Source organism: Arachis hypogaea, chromosome 20, assembly GCF_003086295.3.
Source record: "Arachis hypogaea cultivar Tifrunner chromosome 20, arahy.Tifrunner.gnm2.J5K5, whole genome shotgun sequence".
In the NCBI taxonomy this organism is placed as follows: domain Eukaryota; kingdom Viridiplantae; phylum Streptophyta; class Magnoliopsida; order Fabales; family Fabaceae; genus Arachis; species Arachis hypogaea.
In genome coordinates this window covers 130,468,671-130,487,008 of record NC_092055.1, presented here as the reverse complement: position 1 = coordinate 130,487,008, position 18,338 = coordinate 130,468,671, and the positions used below count along the sequence as shown (strand labels likewise).

At 39.4% G+C, this 18,338-nt stretch overlaps 2 non-coding genes across 2 annotated transcripts; both read left to right on the top strand.

Annotated features, from left to right (window-relative positions):
* Positions 1–5,745: 5,745 nt before the first annotated feature.
* LOC112788764 (small nucleolar RNA R71) lies at positions 5,746–5,853 on the top strand. Its single transcript, XR_003196114.1, has one exon. It is a non-coding gene; the product is annotated as a small nucleolar RNA R71 (small nucleolar RNA).
* Positions 5,854–18,025: 12,172 nt separating this feature from the next.
* On the top strand, positions 18,026–18,133 carry LOC112787455 (small nucleolar RNA R71). The gene has a single exon (XR_003194869.1). It is a non-coding gene; the product is annotated as a small nucleolar RNA R71 (small nucleolar RNA).
* Positions 18,134–18,338: the final 205 nt, after the last annotated feature.

Here is an 18,338-nt window from a genome sequence, read left to right as displayed (position 1 = left end):
GCTCCACACCTTAATCTATGGAGTGCAGAAACTCTACCGTTTGAAAATACATAAGTGATGAAGGTTCAAGCATGGCCGAATGGCCATCCCCCAAAACGTGATCACAGGATCAAAAATACAATCCAGGATGTCTAATACAATAGTAAAAAGTCCTATTTATACTAAACTAGCTACTAGGGTTTACAAAAGCAAGTAATTGATGCATAAATCCACTTCCGGGGCCCACTTGGTGTGTGCTTGGGCTGAGCTTTAGCTTTCCACGTGCAGAGGCTTCTTTTGGATTTGAACGCCAGGTTGTAACGTATTTCTGGCGTTCAACTCTGGCTCGTGACGTGTTTCTGGCGTTTAACTCCAGACTGCAGCGTAGAACTGGCGTTCAACGCCCTTTTGCATCATCTAAACTCGGCCAAAGTATGGATTATTATATATTGCTGGAAAGCTCTGGATGCCTACTTTCCAACGCAATTGAAAGCGCACCATTTTGAGTTCTGTAGCTCTAGAAAATCCACTTTGAGTGTAGGAAGGTTAGAATCCAACAGCATCAGCAGTCCTTCTTCAACCTCTGAATCTGATTTTTGCTCAAGTCCCTCAATTTCATCCAGAAAATACCAGAAATCACAGAAAAACACACAAACTCATAATAAAGTCTAAAAATGTGAATTTAACATAAAAACTAATGAAAACATACCTAAAAGTAACTAGATTCTACTAAAAACATACTAAAAACAATGCCAAAAAGCGTATAAATTATCCGCTCATCACAACACCAAACTTAAATTGTTGCTTGTCCCCAAGCAACTGAAAATCAAATAGGATAAAAAGAAGAGAATATACTATAAATTCCAAACTATCAATGAAACATAGCTCCAATCAGATGAACGGGACTTGTAGCTTTTTGCCTCTTGAATAGTTTTGGCATCTCACTTTATCCATTGAGGTTCAGAATGATTGGCATCTATAGGAACTCAGAGTTCAGATAGTGTTATTGATTCTCCTAGTTCAGTATGATGATTCTTGAACACAGCTACTTTATGAGTATTGGCCGTGGCCCTAAGCACTTTGTTTTCCAGTATTACCACCGGATACATAAATGCCACAGACACATAATTGGGTGAACCTTTTCAGATTGTGACTCAGCTTTGCTAAAGTCCCCAATTAGAGGTGTCCGGGGTTCTTAAGCACACTCTTCTTTTGCTTTGGACCTTGACTTTAACCGCTCAGTCTCAAGTTTTCACTTGACACCTTCACGCCACAAGCACATGGTTAGGGACAGCTTGGTTTAGCCGCTTAGACCAGGATTTTATTCCTTTAGGCCCTCCTATCCACTGATGCTCAAAGCCTTGGGATCCTTTTTATTTACCCTTGCCTTTTGGTTTTAAGGGTTATTGGCTTTTTGCTCTTGCCTCTTGGTTTTAAGAGCTTTTGGCTTTTTCTGCTTGCTTTTTCTTTTTCTTTCTATTTTTTTTCGCTATTTTTTTTCTATTTTTTTCTGCAAGCTTTTGTATTCACTGCCTTTTCTTGCTTCAAGAATCATTTTTATGATTTTTCAGATTATCAAATAACATGTCTCCTTGTCATCATTCTTTCAAGAGCCAACATATTTAACATTCTTAAACAACAACTTCAAAAGACATATGCACTGTTCAAGTATTCATTCAGAAAACAAGAAGCATTGTCACCACATCAAAATAATTAAACTAAGTTCAAGGATAAATTTGAAACTCATGTACTTCTTGTTCTTTTGAATTAAAACATTTTTCATTTAAGAGAGGTGATGGATTCATAGGACATTCATAACTTTAAGACATAGTTACTAAATACTAATGATCATGTAATAAGACACAAACATGGATAAGCACTTAACATAAAGAAAACGAAAAACAGATAATTTAAGGACAAGGAATGAATCCACCTTAGTGATGGTGGCGTTTCCTTCTTGAGGAACCAATGATGTCCTTGAGCTCTTCTATGTCTCTTCCTTGTCTTTGTTGCTCCTCCCTCATTGCTTTTTGATCTTCTCTAATTTCATGAAGGATGATGGAGTGCTCTTGATGTTCCACCCTTAATTGTCCCATGTTGGAACTTAATTCTCCTAGGGAGGTGTTGATTTGCTCCCAAAAATTCTGTGGAGGAAAGTGCATCCCTTGAGGTATCTCAGGAATTTCTTGATGATGAGCTTCCTCATGCGTTTTTTGAGCTCCATGAGTGGGCTCTCTTGTTTGCTCCATCCTTTTCTTAGTGATGGGCTTCTCTTTCTCAATGGGAATGTCTCCTTCTATGTCAATCCCAGCCGAATTGCATAGATGGCAAATGAGGTGAGGAAAAGCTAACCTTGCCATAGTGGAGGACTTGTCAGCCACCTTGTAGAGTTCTTGAGGTATAATCTCATGAACCTCCACCTCTTCTCCAATCATGATGCTATGGATCATGATGGCCCGGTCTATAGTAACTTCAGACCGGTTGCTAGTGGGAATGATTGAGCGTTGAATGAACTCCAACCATCCTCTAGCTACAGGCTTAAGGTCCAGTCTTCTCAGTTGAACCGGTTTGCCTTTTGAGTCAATCTTCCATTGAGCTCCTTCCACACATATGTCCATGAGGATTTGGTCCAACCTTTGATCAAAGTTGACTCTCCTTGTGTAGGGGCGTGTGTTCTCTTCCATCATTGGCAAGTTAAACGCCAACCTCACATTTTTCGGACTAAAATCTAAGTATTTCCCCCGAACCATGGTGAGATAATTCTTTGGGTTCGGGTTCTTACTTTGATCATGGTTCCTAGTGATCCATGCATTGGCATAGAACTCTTGAACCATTAGGATGCCGACTTGTTGGATGGGGTTTGTTAGAACTTCCTAACCTCTTCTTTGGATTTCATGTCGGATCTCCGGATACTCATTTCTCTTGAGCTTGAAAGGGACCTCGGGGATCACCTTCTTCTTGGCCATAATATCATAGAAGTGGTCTTGATGAGCTTTGGAGATGAATCTTTCCATCTCCCATGACTCGGAGGTGGAAGCTTTTGTCTTCTCTTTCCCTTTTCTAGAGGATTCTCCGGTCTTAGGTGCCATCAATGGTAATGGAAAAATAAAAAGCTTATGCTTTTACCACACCAAACTTAGAATATTGCTTGCCCTCGAGCAAGAGAAGAAGGAATAGATGAAGAAGAAGAAGAAAATATGGAGGAGAGGAGGGAGAGGTGTATTCGGCCAAGAAGGGGAAGAGAGGGTTGTGTTGTGTGAAAATGAGGAAGAATGGAGAGCTTTATATAGGGAAGGGAGGGGGGTTAAGGTTCGGCCATATAGGGTGGGTTTGGGTGGGAAATTGGTTTTGAATTTTGAAAGTAGGTGGAGTTTATGAGGTAGGTTTATGGGGAAGAGTGGATGGATGTGAGTGGTGAAGTAGTGATAGGGAAGAGAGATTGAGGTGATTAGTGAAGAGTTTTGGGGAAGAGTGTTTATTGGGAAGAGAGAATGAACATTGAGAAGAGGGAAGAGAGTGAGTGGAGGTAGGTGGGGATCCTGTGGGGTCCACAGATGCTGAGTTGATCCTGTGGGGTCCACAGATTCTGAGGTGTCAAGGATTTGCATCCCTGCACCCATTAGGCATGTAAAATGCCTTTGCATGCAATTCTAGCGTTTAAACGCCGAATTGATGCTTGTTTTGGGCGTTCAGCTCCCAGATGCAGCATATTTCTGGCGTTCAGTGCCAACTCTTCTTCACTGTGCATTTCTGGCGTCTGAACGCCAGGATACTGCTTGTTTCTGGCGTTCAACGCCAGATCCATGCTCTGTTCTGGCGTTGAACGCCAGCCAGATGCTCCTTACTGGCGTTTAAACGCCAGTAAGATCCTCCTCTAGGGTGTGATTTTTCTTCTGCTGTTTTTGATTCTGTTTTTGATTTTTCTATTTATTTTGTGACTCCACATGATCATGAACCTAATAAAACATTAAAGAACAATAAAATAAAAATAAAATTAGATAAATAAAAATTGGGTTACCTCCCAACAAGCGCTTCTTTAATGTCAATAGCTTGACAGTGGGCTCTCATGGAGCCTCACAGATGTTCAGAGCATTGTTGAGACTCCCCAACACCAAACTTAGAGTTTGGATATGGGAGTTCAACACCAAACTTAGAGTTTGGTTGTGGCCTCCCAACACCAAACTTAGAGTTTGACTGTGGGGGCTCTGGTTGACTCTGTTTTGAGAGAAGCTTACTGTGCCTCTTTTCCATGTTTACAGAAGGATGTCCTTGAGTTTTAAGCTCAAGGGAGTCCTCATTCAATTGAAGGACTAGTTCACCTCTTTTAACATCAATCACAGCTCTTGCTGTGGCTAGGAAGGGTCTTCCAAGGATGATGGATTCATCCTCATCCTTCCCAGTATCTAGGATTATGAAATCAGCAGGGATGTAAAGGCCTTCAACCTTTACTAATATGTTCTCTACTTGTCCATAAGCCTGTTTTCTGGAATTGTCTGTCATCTCTAATGAGATTTTAGCAGCTTGTACCTCAAAGATTCCCAGTTTCTCCATTACAGAGAGTGGCATGAGGTTTATTTCTGATCCAAGGTCACATAGAGCCTTCTCAAAGGTCATGGTACCTATGGTACAAGGTATTAGGAACTTTCTAGGATCCTGTTTCTTCTGAGGCAATCTCAGTTGATCCAATGTATTTAGTTCATTGGTGAACAGGGGAGGTTCATCTCCCCAAGTCTCATTACCAAATAAATTGGCATTCAGCTTCATGATTGCACCAAGGAACTTGGCAACTTGCTCTTCAGTAACATCCTCATTCTCTTCAGAAGAAGAATACTCATCAGAGCTCATGAAGGGCGTAAGGAGGTTCAATAGAATCTCTATGGTCTCTAGATGAGCCCCAGAGTCCTTTGGTTCCTCAGAGGGAAACTCCTTATTGATCACTGGACGTCCCAGGAGGTCTTCCTCCTTGGGATTCACGTCCTTATCCTCTCTTGTGGTTTCGGCCATGATGGTCAATTCAATGGCCTTGCACTCTCCTTTTGAATTTTCTTCTGTATTGCTTGGGAGAGTACTAGGAGGGATTTCAGTGATCCTTTTACTCAGCTGGCCCACTTGTGCCTCCAAATTTCTAATGGAGGACCTTGTTTCATTCATGAAACTTACAGTGGCCTTAGATAGATCAGAGACTAAGTTTGCTAAATTAGAGGTATTTTGTTTAGAGTTCTCTGTCTGTTGCTGAGTGGATGATGGAAAAGGTTTACTATTGTTAAACCTATTTCTTCCACCATTATTAAAGCCTTGTTGAGGCTTTTGTTGATCCTTCCATGAGAGATTTGGGTGATTTCTCCATGAGGGATTATAGGTGTTTCCATAAAGTTCACCCATATAATTTACCTCTGCTATTGCAGGGTTCTCAGGATCATAAGCTTCTTCTTCAGAAGATGCCTCTTGAGTACTGTTGGATGCAGCTTGCATTTCATTCAGACTCTGAGAAATCATATTGACTTGCTGGGTCAATATTTTGTTCTGAGCCAATATGGCATTCAGAGTATCAATTTCAAGAACTCCCTTCTTCTGAGGTGTCCCATTACTCACAGGATTCCTCTCAGAAGTGTACATGAACTGGTTATTAGCAACCATGTCAATGAGTTCTTGAGCTTCTGTAGGCATTTTCTTTAGGTGAATGGATCCACCTGCAGAAGTATCTAATGACATCTTAGCTAATTCAGACAGACCATCATAGAATATATCCAGGATGGTCCATTCTGAAAGCATGTCAGAAGGACACTTTTTGGTCAATTCCTTGTATCTCCCTCAAGCTTCATAGAGGGATTCACCTTCTTTCTGTCTGAAGGTTTGAACATCCACTCTAAGCTTGCTCAGCTTTTGAGGAGGAAAGAACTTGGCTAAGAAAGTCGTGACCAGCTTATCCCAAGAGTTCAGGCTATCTTTGGGTTGAGAGTCCAACCACACTCTAGCTCTGTCTCTTACAGCAAAAGGGAAAAGCATGAGCCTGTAGACTTCATGATCTACTCCATTAGTCTTAACAGTATCACAAATCTGTAAGAATTCAGTTAAGAACTGAAAGGGATCTTCAGATAGAAGTCCATGAAACTTGCAGTTTTGTTGCATTAGAGAAACTAATTGAGGTTTAAGCTCAAAATTGTTTGCTCCAATGGTGGGGATGGAGATGCTTCTTCCATGTAAATTAGAATTAGGTGCAGTAAAGTCTCCAAGCATCCTTCTTGCATTATTATTATTTTCGGCTGCCATCTCCTCTTTTTGTTCGAAAATTTCTGAAAGGTGCTTGCTGGATTGTTGTAATTTAGCTTCTCTTAGTTTCCTCTTCAGAGTCCTTTCAGGTTCAGGGTCTGCTTCAACAAGAATGTTCTTGTCCTTGCTCCTGCTCATATGAAAAAGAGGGACAGAAAAATAATAATAATAGGGATCTTTTTTGCCCAAGTATAGAGGTTCCCTTATGTGAGTAGAAGAAAAGAAGAAGAGAAAATCTGAACTCAGAGAGAGAGAGGGTTCGGATTTTTGGTGAGTGAGGGAGAGATGTTAGTAGATGAATAAATAAACAGAAGGAGATGAGAGAGAAGGATTTTCGAAAATTATTTTTGAAAAATGGTTAGTGATTTTCGAAAATTAAAAGAAGGAATAAATTAAAATTAAAATTTGAAACAATTAGTTAATTAAAAAGAATTTTTTTGAAAAAGAGGGAGGGATTTTCAAAAATTAGAGAGGGATAGTTAGTTAGGTAGTTTTGAAAGAGATGAGAAACAAACAAAAAGTTAGTTAGTTAGTTGAAACAAATTTGAAAATCAATTTTGAAAAGATAAGAAGATAATAAGTTAGAAAAGATATTTGAAAATCAAATTTTTGAAAAAGATAAGAATTTTTTAAAAAAAGATATGATAGAAAGATATGATTAGAATTAGTTTTGAAAAAGATTTGATTTTTAAAATCAAAATTAATGACTTGACTCACAAGTAATCACAAGATATGATTCTAGAACTTAAAGTTTGAATCTTTCTTAACAAGCAAGTAACAAACTTGAAATTTTTGAATCAAAACATTAATTTTTGATGATATTTTTGAAAATTATGAGATAAAATTAAGAAAAAGATTTTTGAAAAAAAAATATTTTTAAAATTTTCGAAAATAAATAAGAAAAATGAAAAAGATTTGATTTTTGAAAAAGATTTTGAAAAAGATAAGATTTTTAAATTGAAAATTTGATTTGACTCATAATAAAACAACTAAATTTTAAAAAGTTTTGAAAAAGTCAACTCAAATTTTCGAATTTATGAGAAGAAAAAGGAGAAGATATTTTTTTATTTTTGAATTTTTTATGAGGAGAGAGAAAAACATGAAAATGATGCAATGCATGAAAGTTATGGATCAAAACAATGAATGCATGCAAGAATGCTATGAATGTCAAGATGAACACCAAGAACACTTTGAAGATCATGATAAACATCAAGAACATATTTTTGAAAAATTTTCAATGCAAAGAAAACATACAAGACACCAAACTTAGAAATCTTTCATGTTCAGACACTATGAATGCAAAAATGCACATGAAAAACAAGAAAAGACACAAAACAAGAAAATATCAAGATCAAACAAGAAGACTGGCCAGGAACAACTTGAAGATCATGAAGAACACTATGAATGCATGAATTTTCGAAAAATGCATAAAATTTTTAGAAAAAATGCAATTGACACCAAACTTAAAAATTGACTCAAGACTCAAACAAGAAACACAAAATATTTTTGATTTTTATGATTTTATGATTTTTTTTTGTATTTTTCGAAAATTATTTGTGAAAATGAAAAATAAGGATTCCAAAATTTTTAATATGAATTCCAGGAATCTTGCACTCTTAGTCTAAAGCTCCAATCTGAGGGTTAGACATCGCTTAATAGCCAGTCAAGCTTTAGCATGTAAATCAGGTGGATCAGGAACAGCAGCAGGTGGATTAGCAACAACTAGCTTGCTCTTGATAATGTTGGGTTGGAAGCCCCAGTCGAAATGAATTTAGACATGGCTTTACAGCCAGTCAGGCTTTAACATGCTTCATGAAACACTAGAATTCATTCTTAAAAAAATTTAGAATAATTTTCGAAAACAGATGAGAAATTTTGAAAGATTTTTTTGAAAAATTTTTGAAAATAAAACAAAAAGAAAATTACCTAATCTGAGCAACAAGATGAACCGTCAGTTGTCCAAACTCGAACAATCCCCGGCAACGGCGCCAAAAACTTGGTGCGCAGAAATTGTGATCCCTGAGATTGTAAAATTTGTTGTTCGTTCTCTCCCTGGCAATGGCGCCAAAAACTGGTGCACAGAACCATAGTCCAAACATAACTTCACAACTTCGCACAACTAACCAGCAAGTGCACTGGGTCGTCCAAGTAATAAAACCTTACGTGAGTAAGGGTCGATCCCACGGAGATTGTCGGTATGAAGCAAGCTATGGTCACCTTGTAAATCTCAGTCAGGCGGATATCAAATGGTTATGGAGTTTTCGAAAATAAATGATAAATAAATAGAAAATAAAGATAGAAATACTTATGTAATTCATTGGTGAGAATTTCAGATAAGCGTATAGAGATGCATCGTTCCTCTGAACTTCTGCTTTCCTGCTGTCTTCATCCAATCAGTCCTACTTCTTTCCATGGCTGGCTTTATGTAAGGACATCACCGTTGTCAATGGCTACTTTTCATCCTCTCTGTGAAAATAGTCCGATGCGCTGTCACTGCATGGCTAATCATCTGGAGGCATCACCAGTGTCAATGGCTGCATCCTATCCTCTCTGTGAAAATGGTCCGATGCGCTGTCACTGCATGGCTAATCATCTGGAGGTTCTCGATCATACTGGAATAGGATTCACCCTCCTTTTGCGTCTGTCACTACGCCCAGCACTCGCGAGTTTGAAGCTCGTCACAGTCATTCAATCCCTGAATCCTACTCGGAATACCACAAACAAGGTTTAGACTTTTCGGATTCTCATGAATGCCGCCATCAATCTAGCTTATACCACGAAGATTCTGATTAAGAGATCCAAGAGATACTCATTCAATCTAAGGTAGAACAGAAGTGGTTGTCAGGCACGCGTTCATAGGGAATGATGATGATTGTCACGTTCATCACATTCATGTTGAAGTGCAAATGAATATCTTAGAAGCGGAATAAGTTGAATTGAATAGAAAAACAGTAGTACTTTGCATTAATTCATGAGGAACAGCAGAGCTCCACACCTTAATCTATGGAGTGCAGAAACTCTACCGTTTGAAAATACATAAGTGATGAAGGTTCAGGCATGGCCGAATGGCCAGCCCCCAAAACGTGATCACAGGATCAAAAATACAATCCAGGATGTCTAATACAATAGTAAAAAGTCCTATTTATACTAAACTAGCTACTAGGGTTTACAGAAGTAAGTAATTGATGCATAAATCCACTTCCGGGGCCCACTTGGTGTGTGCTTGGGCTGAGCTTTAGCTTTCCACGTGCAGAGGCTTCTTTTGGAGTTGAACGCCAGGTTGTAACGTATTTCTGGCGTTCAACTCTGGCTCGTGACGTGTTTCTGGCGTTTAACTCCAGACTGCAGCATAGAACTAGCGTTCAACGCCCTTTTGTGTCATCTAAACTCGGCCAAAGTATGAACTATTATATATTGATGGAAAGCTCTGGATGTCTACTTTCCAACGCAATTGGAAGCGCACCATTTTGAGTTCTGTAACTCTAGAAAATCCACTTTGAGTGCAGGGAGGTCAGAATCCAACAACATCAGTAGTCCTTCTTCAACCTCTGAATCTGATTTTTGCTCAAGTCCCTCAATTTCAGCCAGAAAATACCTGAAATCACAGAAAAATACACAAACTCATAGTAAAGTCTAGAAATGTGAATTTAACATAAAACTAATGAAAACATCCCTAAAAGTAACTAGATTCTACTAAAAACATACTAAAAACAATGCCAAAAAGCGTATAAATTATCCGCTCATCACTCTGCCTTTTCTACTCTATATGAACCTTCCCATCTTGATCTCAGTTTGCCTGGCATAAGCCTCAGTCTGGAGTTATAAAGAAAAACTAACTTCCCTGGTCTGAATTCTCTCTTTTTTATGTGCTTGCCATGGACAGCCTTCATCTTTTCTTTGTATCTCCTGGAGTTGTCATATGCTTCTAGGCGAAGATTCTTCAGTTCTGCTAGTTGCAGCTTTCTTTCAGCACCAGCTTTCTCAAGATTCATGTTGCACTCCCTCACAGCCCAGAAAGCCTTGTGTTCCACCTCCACTGGAAGGTGGCAAGCCTTTCCGTATACTAAGCGGAAGGGGCTCATCCCAATGGGTGTCTTGTATGCTGTTCTATATATCCAGAGTGCATCTTGTAGCCTGGCACTCCAGTCCTTCCTATGAGGTTTTACTATCTTTTCCAGAATACGCTTTATCTCTCTGTTAGAGACTTCTGCTTGTCCATTGGTCTGGGGATGGTAAGATGTTGCTACTTTATGAATTATCCCATGCCTCTTCAATAATCCCGTTAATCTCCTGTTACAAAAGTGAGTGTCTTGATCGCTCACGATTGCTCGTGGTGATCCAAGGCGACAAATAATATGGTTTCTAACAAAGGAAACAACAGTGTTAGCATCATCAGTACGGGTAGGAATTGCTTCCACCCATTTAGAAACATAATCTACAGCTAATAGTATATAAAAGTAACCATTAGAATTTGGAAATGGACCCATGAAGTCAATGCCCCAAACGTAAAAAATTTCACAGAAAAGCATAATCTGTTGAGGCATCTCATCCCTCTTGGATATATTACTAAACCTTTGGCATGGAGAACAAGATTTACAAAATTTAGCAGCGTCTTTAAAAAGAGTAGGCCACCAGAATCCACAGTCTAGAATTTTTCTAGCTGTTCTTTGAGGGCCAAAATGTCCTCCACTCTCAGATGAGTGGCAGGCCTCTAAAATGGACTGGAATTCTGATTGAGGCACACACCGCCTAATTACCTGGTTAGCACCACACCTCCATAAATATTGATCATCCCATATATAATATTTGGACTCGCTTTTCAGCTTGTCTCTTTAATGCTTAGTAAAATTTGGAGGAAAAGTGTGGCTAACTAGATAATTAGCTACAGGTATATACCAAGGAACTACTTCAGATACTGCATGTAAGCTATCAAATGGGAAATTATCATTTATAGGAGTGGAACCATCCTTAATGTGCTCAAGATGACTCAAGTGGTCTGCCACTAAATTCTGGTTACCACTCCTATCCTTGATTTCTAAATTAAATTCTTGCAGCAGCAGTATCCAACGTATTAGTCTTGGTTTGGACTCCTTTTTAGCTAATAAATATTTTAGAGCTGCATGGTCTGAGTACACTACTACCTTAGTACCAAGTAAATAGGCTCGGAATTTATCCAGAGCAAAAACAATAGCTAGAAGCTCTTTTTCAGTAGTAGTGTAATTAGATTGAGCAACATCTAAAGTCTTAGATGCATAAGCAATTACAAAAGGATCCTTACCTTCGCGCTGAGCCAGCGCCACTCCTACTGCATGGTTGGAAGCATCACACATAATTTCAAATGGTTGGCTCCAGTCTGGTCCTCTCACAATTGGAGCTTGAGTCAAGGCGATCTTTAGCTTATCAAACGCTTTCATACAATCCTCACTAAACTCGAACTCAATATCTTTCTGCAGCAATTTGGATAAAGGCAATGCTACCTTACTGAAGTCCTTAATGAATCTCCTGTAAAAACCTGCATGGCTAAGGAACGAACGGACTTCCCTCACGGAGGGGGGGTAAGGTAAACTAGAAATAACATCCACCTTTGCTGGATCTACAGAAATGCCAGTATTAGACACAACATGTCCTAGTACAATTCCTTGTCTTACCATAAAGTGACATTTTTCAAAATTTAAGACAAGGTTTGTACTAACACACCTGTTTAATACTCTAGATAAACTATCCAAGCAAAGGCTAAATGAATCACCATATATGCTAAAATCATCCATAAAAACTTCCATACAGTTCTCAATAAGATCTGAAAAGATACTCATCATACATCTTTGGAAAGTAGCAGGTGTATTACACAAGCCAAAAGGCATTCTTTTATAAGCATACGTTCCAAAGGGACATGTAAAAGTGGTCTTCTCCTGACCTTCAGGAGCTATATGAATTTGAAAATATCCTGTATAACCATCTAAAAAACAATAATGGGATTTACTTGACAGGCGATCAAGCAACTGATCAATAAATGGCAAGGGGTAATGATCCTTACGAATAGCTTGGTTGAGACGCCTATAGTCAATGCAAACTCTCCATGAATTCTGCACTCTAGTTGTCAGGAGCTCTGGTGCACGAAATTGTGATCCCTGGTAATGGCTCCAAAAACTTGGTGCTCAAATCTTAATTCATGATTTGTCACAACTTCGATACAACTAACCAGCAAGTGCACTGGGTCGTCCAAGTAATAAAACCTTACGTGAGTAAGGCTCGATCCCACGGAGATTGTCAGCTTGAACCAAGCTATGGTCACCTTGTAAATCTCAGTCAGGCGGATATCAAATGGTTATGGAGTTTTCGAATAATAATAATAAATAAACAGAAAATAAAGATAAAAATACTTATGTAATTCATTGGTGAGAATTTCAGATAAATGTATAGAGATGCTTTCGTTCCTCTGAACCTCTGCTTTCCTGCTGTCTTCATCCAATCCTTCCTACTCCTTTCCATGGCAAGCTTTATGTAAGGCATGACCATTGTCAATGGCTACATCCCATCCTCTCTGTGAAAAAGGTCCAAATGCTCTGTCACGGCACGGCTAATCATCTGGAGGTTCTCGATCATACTGGAATAGGGTTCACCCTCCTTTTGCGTCTGTCACTACGCCCAGCACTCGCGAGTTTGAAGTTCGTCACAGCCATCCCTTCCCAGATCCTACTCGGAATACCACAGACAAGGTTTAGACTTTTCGGATCTCAGGAATGGCCATCCATGGGTTCTAACTTATACCACAAAGATTCTAATATCTCGGACTCGGTCCCCTGTATTAGATATCTAAGAGATATTCATTCTAGCTTGTTTGCATGTAGAACAGAAGTGTTTGTCAGGCACGCATTCATAAGTGAGAATGATGATGAGCGTCACATAATCATCACATTCATCATGTTCTTGGGTGCGAATGGATATCTTAGAAGCGGAATAAGTTGAATTGAATATAAAACAGTAGTACTTTGCATTAAATCACGAGGAACAGCAGAGCTCCACACCTTAATCTTTGGAGTGCAGAAACTCTACCGTTGAAAAATACATAAGTGAAAGGTTCAGGCATGGCCGAATGGCCAGCCCCCATGATCTAAGAACTAGACGTCCCCATATGTCTAATACAATAGTAAAAAGTCCTATTTATACTAAACTAGTTACTAGGGTTTACAGAAGTAAGTAATTGATGCATAAATCCACTTCCGGGGCCCACTTGGTGTGTGCTTGGGCTGAGCTTGAAGTTTACACGTGCAGAGGCTTCTTTTGGAGTTGAACGCCAAGTTGTAACGTGTTTTTGGCATTCAACTCTAGTTCGTGATGTGTTTCTTGCCTTTAACTCCAGACTGCAGCATAGAACTGGCGTTCAACGCCCTTTTGCATCATCTAAAATCGGGCAAAGTATGGACTACTATATATTGATGGAAAGCCCTGGATATCTACTTTCCAACGCAATTGGAAGCGCGCCATTTTGAGTTCTGTAGCTCCAGAAAATCCTCTTTGAGTGCAGGAAGGTCAGAATCCAACAGCATCAGCAGTCCTTCTTCAACCTCTGAATCTGATTTTTGCTCAAGTCCCTCAATTTCAGCCAGAAAATACCTGAAATCATAGAAAAATACACAAACTCATAGTAACGTCCAGAAACGTGAATCTAACATAAAAACTAATAAAAACATCCCTAAAAGTAACTAGATCCTACTAAAAACATACTAAAAACAATGCCAAAAAGCGTATAAATTATCCGCTCATCACAACACAAAACTTAAATTGTTGCTTGTCCCCAAGCAACTGAAAATCAAATAGGATAAAAAGAAGAGAATATACTATAAATTCCAAAATATCAATGAAACATAGCTCCAATCAGATGAGCGGGACTTGTAGCTTTTTGCCTCTTGAATAGTTTTGGCATCTCACTTTATCCATTGAAGTTCAGAATGATTGGCATCTATAGGAACTTAGAGTTCAGATAGTGTTATTGATTCTCCTAGTTCAGTATGTTGATTCTTGAACACAGCTACTTTATGAGTCTTGGCCGTGGTCCTAAGCACTTTGTTTTCCAGTATTACCACCGGATACATAAATGCCACAAACACATAACTGGGTGAACCTTTTCAGATTGTGACTCAGCTTTGCTAAAGTTCCCAATTAGAGGTATCCAAGGTTCTTAAGCACACTCTTTTTTTGCTTTGGACCTTGACTTTAACCGCTCAGTCTCAAGTTTTCACTTGACACCTTCACGCCACAAGCACATGGTTAGGGATAGCTTGGTTTAGCTGCTTAGGCCAGGATTTTATTCCTTTAGGCCCTCCTATCCACTGATGCTCAAAGCCTTGGGATCCTCTTTATTTACCCTTGCCTTTTGGTTTTAAGGGTTATTGGCTTTTTGCTCTTGCCTTTTGGTTTTAAGAGCTTTTGGCTTTTTCTGCTTGCTTTTTCTTTTCTATTTTTTTTTCGCCATTTTTTTTTCTGCAAGCTTTGTATTCACTGCTTTTTCTTGCTTCAAGAATCATTTTTATGATTTTTCATATTATCAAATAACATGTCTCCTTATCATCATTCTTTCAAGAGCCAACATATTTAACATTCTTAAACAACAACTTCAAAAGACATATGCACTGTTCAAGCATTCATTCAGAAAACAAAAAATATTGTCACCACATCAATATAATTAAACTAAGTTCAAGGATAAATTCGAAACTCATGTACTTCTTGTTCTTTTGAATTAAAAACATTTTTCATTTAAGAGAGGTGATGGATTCATAGGACATTCATAACTTTAAGACAAAGTTACTAAAAACTAATGATCATGTAATAAGACACTAACATAGATAAGCACTTAACATAAAGAAAACGAAAAACAGAAAATTTGAGAACAAGGAATGAGTCCACCTTAGTGATGGTGGCGTTTTCTTCTTGAGGAACCAATGATGTCCTTGAGCTCTTCTATGTCTCTTCCTTGTCTTTGTTGCTCCTCCCTCATAGCTCTTTTGATCTTCTCTAATTTTATGGAGGATGATGGAGTGCTCTTGGTGTTCCACCCTTAGTTGCTCCCAATAATTGTGTGGAGGAAAATGTATCCCCTGAGGTATCTCAGGGATCTCTTGATTTGCAGTCAAATGTTCTACCACTAAGCTATAGACCTTTGAGATGAATCTCTCCATCTCCTATGACTCGGAAGTGGAAGCTTTTGTCTTTCCTTTCCTCTTTCTAGAGGTTTCTCTAGCCTTAGGTGCCATCAATGGTTATGGAAAAACAAAAAAAGCTATGCTTTTACCACACCAAACTTAGAATGTTGCTCGCCCTCGAGCAAAAGAAGAAAGAATAGTAGAAGAAGAAGAAGATATGGAGGAGATGGAGGGATGTGTGTATTCGGCTATATGGGTGGGCTTGGGTGGGAAAGAGATTTTGAATTTTGAAGGTAGGTGGGGTGTATGGATGTGAGTGGTGAATGGAAAACAGAAGGGATGGGGAGAGAGAGAGGGTGATATAGGATTATGAGGAGAGAAGGTGAGTGGAGGTATGTGGGGATCCTGTGGGGTCCACAGATGCTGAGTTGATCCTGTGGGGTCCTCAGGTCCTGAGGTGTCAAGGATTTACATCCCTGCACCAATTAGGCATGTAAAATGCCTTTGCATGCAATTCTGGCGTTTAAACGCCGAATTGATGCTTGTTCTGGGCGTTCAACGCCCATATGCAGCATATTTCTGGCGTTGAACGCCAGCTCCATGCTTGTTTCTGGCGTTCAGTGCCAGCTTTCCTCAGTGTGCATTTCTGGCGTCTGAACGCCAGGATGCTGCTTGTTTCTGGCGTTCAACGCCAGATGCTCCTTACTGGCGTTCAACGCCAAATGCTCCTTACTGGCGTTTAAACGCCAGTAAGCCCTTCCTCCAGGGTGTGATTTTTCTTCTGCTGTTTTTGATTCTGTTTTTGATTTTTCTATTTATTTTGTGACTCCACATGATCATGAACCTAATAAAACATGAAAGAACAATAAAATAAAAATAAAATTAGATAAATAAAAATTAGGTTGCCTCCCAACAAGCGCTTTTTCAATGTCAATAGCTTGACAGTGGGCTCTCATGGAGCCACACAGGTGATCAGGTCAATTTTATAGACTCCCAACACCAAACTTAGAGTTTGGAAATGGGAGTTCAACACCAAACTTAGAGTTTGGCTGAGGCCTCCCAACACCAAACTTAGAGTTTGACTGTGGAGGCTTTAGTTGACTCTGTACTGAGAGAAGCTTACTGTGCCTCTTTTCCATGTTTACAGAAGGATGACCTTGAGTTTTAAACACAAGGGAGTCCTCATTCAATTGAAGGACTAGTTCACCTCTGTCTACATCAATCACAGCTCTTGCTGTGGCTAGGAAGGGTCTTCCAAGAATGATGGATTCATCCTCATCCTTCCCAGTATCCAGGATTATGAAATCAGCAGGGATGTAAAGGCCTTCAACCTTTACTAACACGTCCTCTACTTGTCCATAAGCCTCTTTTCTTGAGTCGTCTGCCATCTCTAATGAGATTCTGGCAGCTTGCACCTCAAAGATTCCCAGTTTCTCCATTACAGAGAGTGGCATGAGGTTTATTCCTGACCCAAGGTAACATAGAGCCTTCTCAAAGGTTATGGTGCCTATGGTACAAGGTATTAGGAACTTTCCAGGATCCTGTTTCTTCTGAGGCAATCTCAGTTGATCCAATGCATTTAGTTCATTGGTGAACAGGGGAGGTTCATCTCCCCAAGTCTCTTTACCAAATAAATTGGCATTCAGCTTCATGATTGCACCAAGGAACTTGGCAACTTGCTCTTCAATAACATCTTTATTCTCTTCAAAAGAAGAATACTCATCAGAGCTCATGAAGGGCATAAGGAGGTTCAATGGAATCTCTATGGTCTCTAGATGCGCCTTAGATTCCTTTGGTTCCTCAAAGGAAAACTCCTTGTTGATCACTGAACGTCCCAGGAGGTCTTCCTCCTTGGGATTCACGTCCTCCCCTTCTTCCTTAGATTCGGCCATGATGGTTATATCAATGGCCTTGCATTCTCTCTTTGGATTCTCTTCTGTATTGCTTGAAAGAGTACTAGGAGGGGTTTCAGTGATCTTCTTACTCAGCTGGCCCACTTATGCTTCCAGATTTCTAATGGAGGACATTGTTTTATTCATGAAACTCACAGTGGCCTTAGACAGATCAGAGACTAAATTTGCTAAGCTAGATGGATTCTGCTCATAATTCTCTGTCTGTTGCTGAGTGGATGATGGAAAAGGTTTACTATTGTTAAACCTGTTTCTTCCACCTTTATTAAAGCCTTGTTGAGGCTTTTGTTGATCCTTCCATGAGAAATTTGGATGATTTCTCCATGAGGGGTTATAGGTGTTTCCATAAGGTTCACTCATGTAATTCACCTCTGCTATTGCAGGGTTCTCAGGATCATAAGCTTCTTCTTCAGAAGATGCCTCTTGAGTACTGTTGGATGTAGCTTGCATTCCATTCAGGCTCTGAGAAATCATATTGACTTGCTGAGTCAATATAGCATTCAGAGTATCAATTTCAAGAACTCCCTTCTTCATAGGCGTCCCATTACTCACAGGATTCCTCTCAGAAGTGTACATGAATTGGTTATTAGCAACCATGTCAATGAGTTCTTGTGCTTCTGCAGGCGTTTTCTTTAGGTGAATGGATCCACCTGCAGAAGTATCCAATGACATCTTAGCTAATTCAGACAGACCATCATAGAATATTTCCAGGATGATCCATTCTGAAAGCATGTCAGAAGGACACTTTTTGGTCAGTTCCTTGTATCTCTCCCAAGCTTCATAGAGGGATTCACCTTCTTTTTGTCTGAAGGTTTGAACATCCACTCGAAGCTTACTCAGCTTTTGAGGAGGAAAGAACTTGGCTAAGAAAGCCTTGACCAGCTTATCCCAAGAGTTCAGGCTATCCTTAGGTTGAGAGTCCGACCATATTCTAGCTCTGTCTCTTACAGCAAACGGGAAAAACATGAGCCTGTAGACTTCAGGATCTACTCCATTAGTCTTAACAGTGTCACATATCTGCAAGAATTTAGTTAAGAAC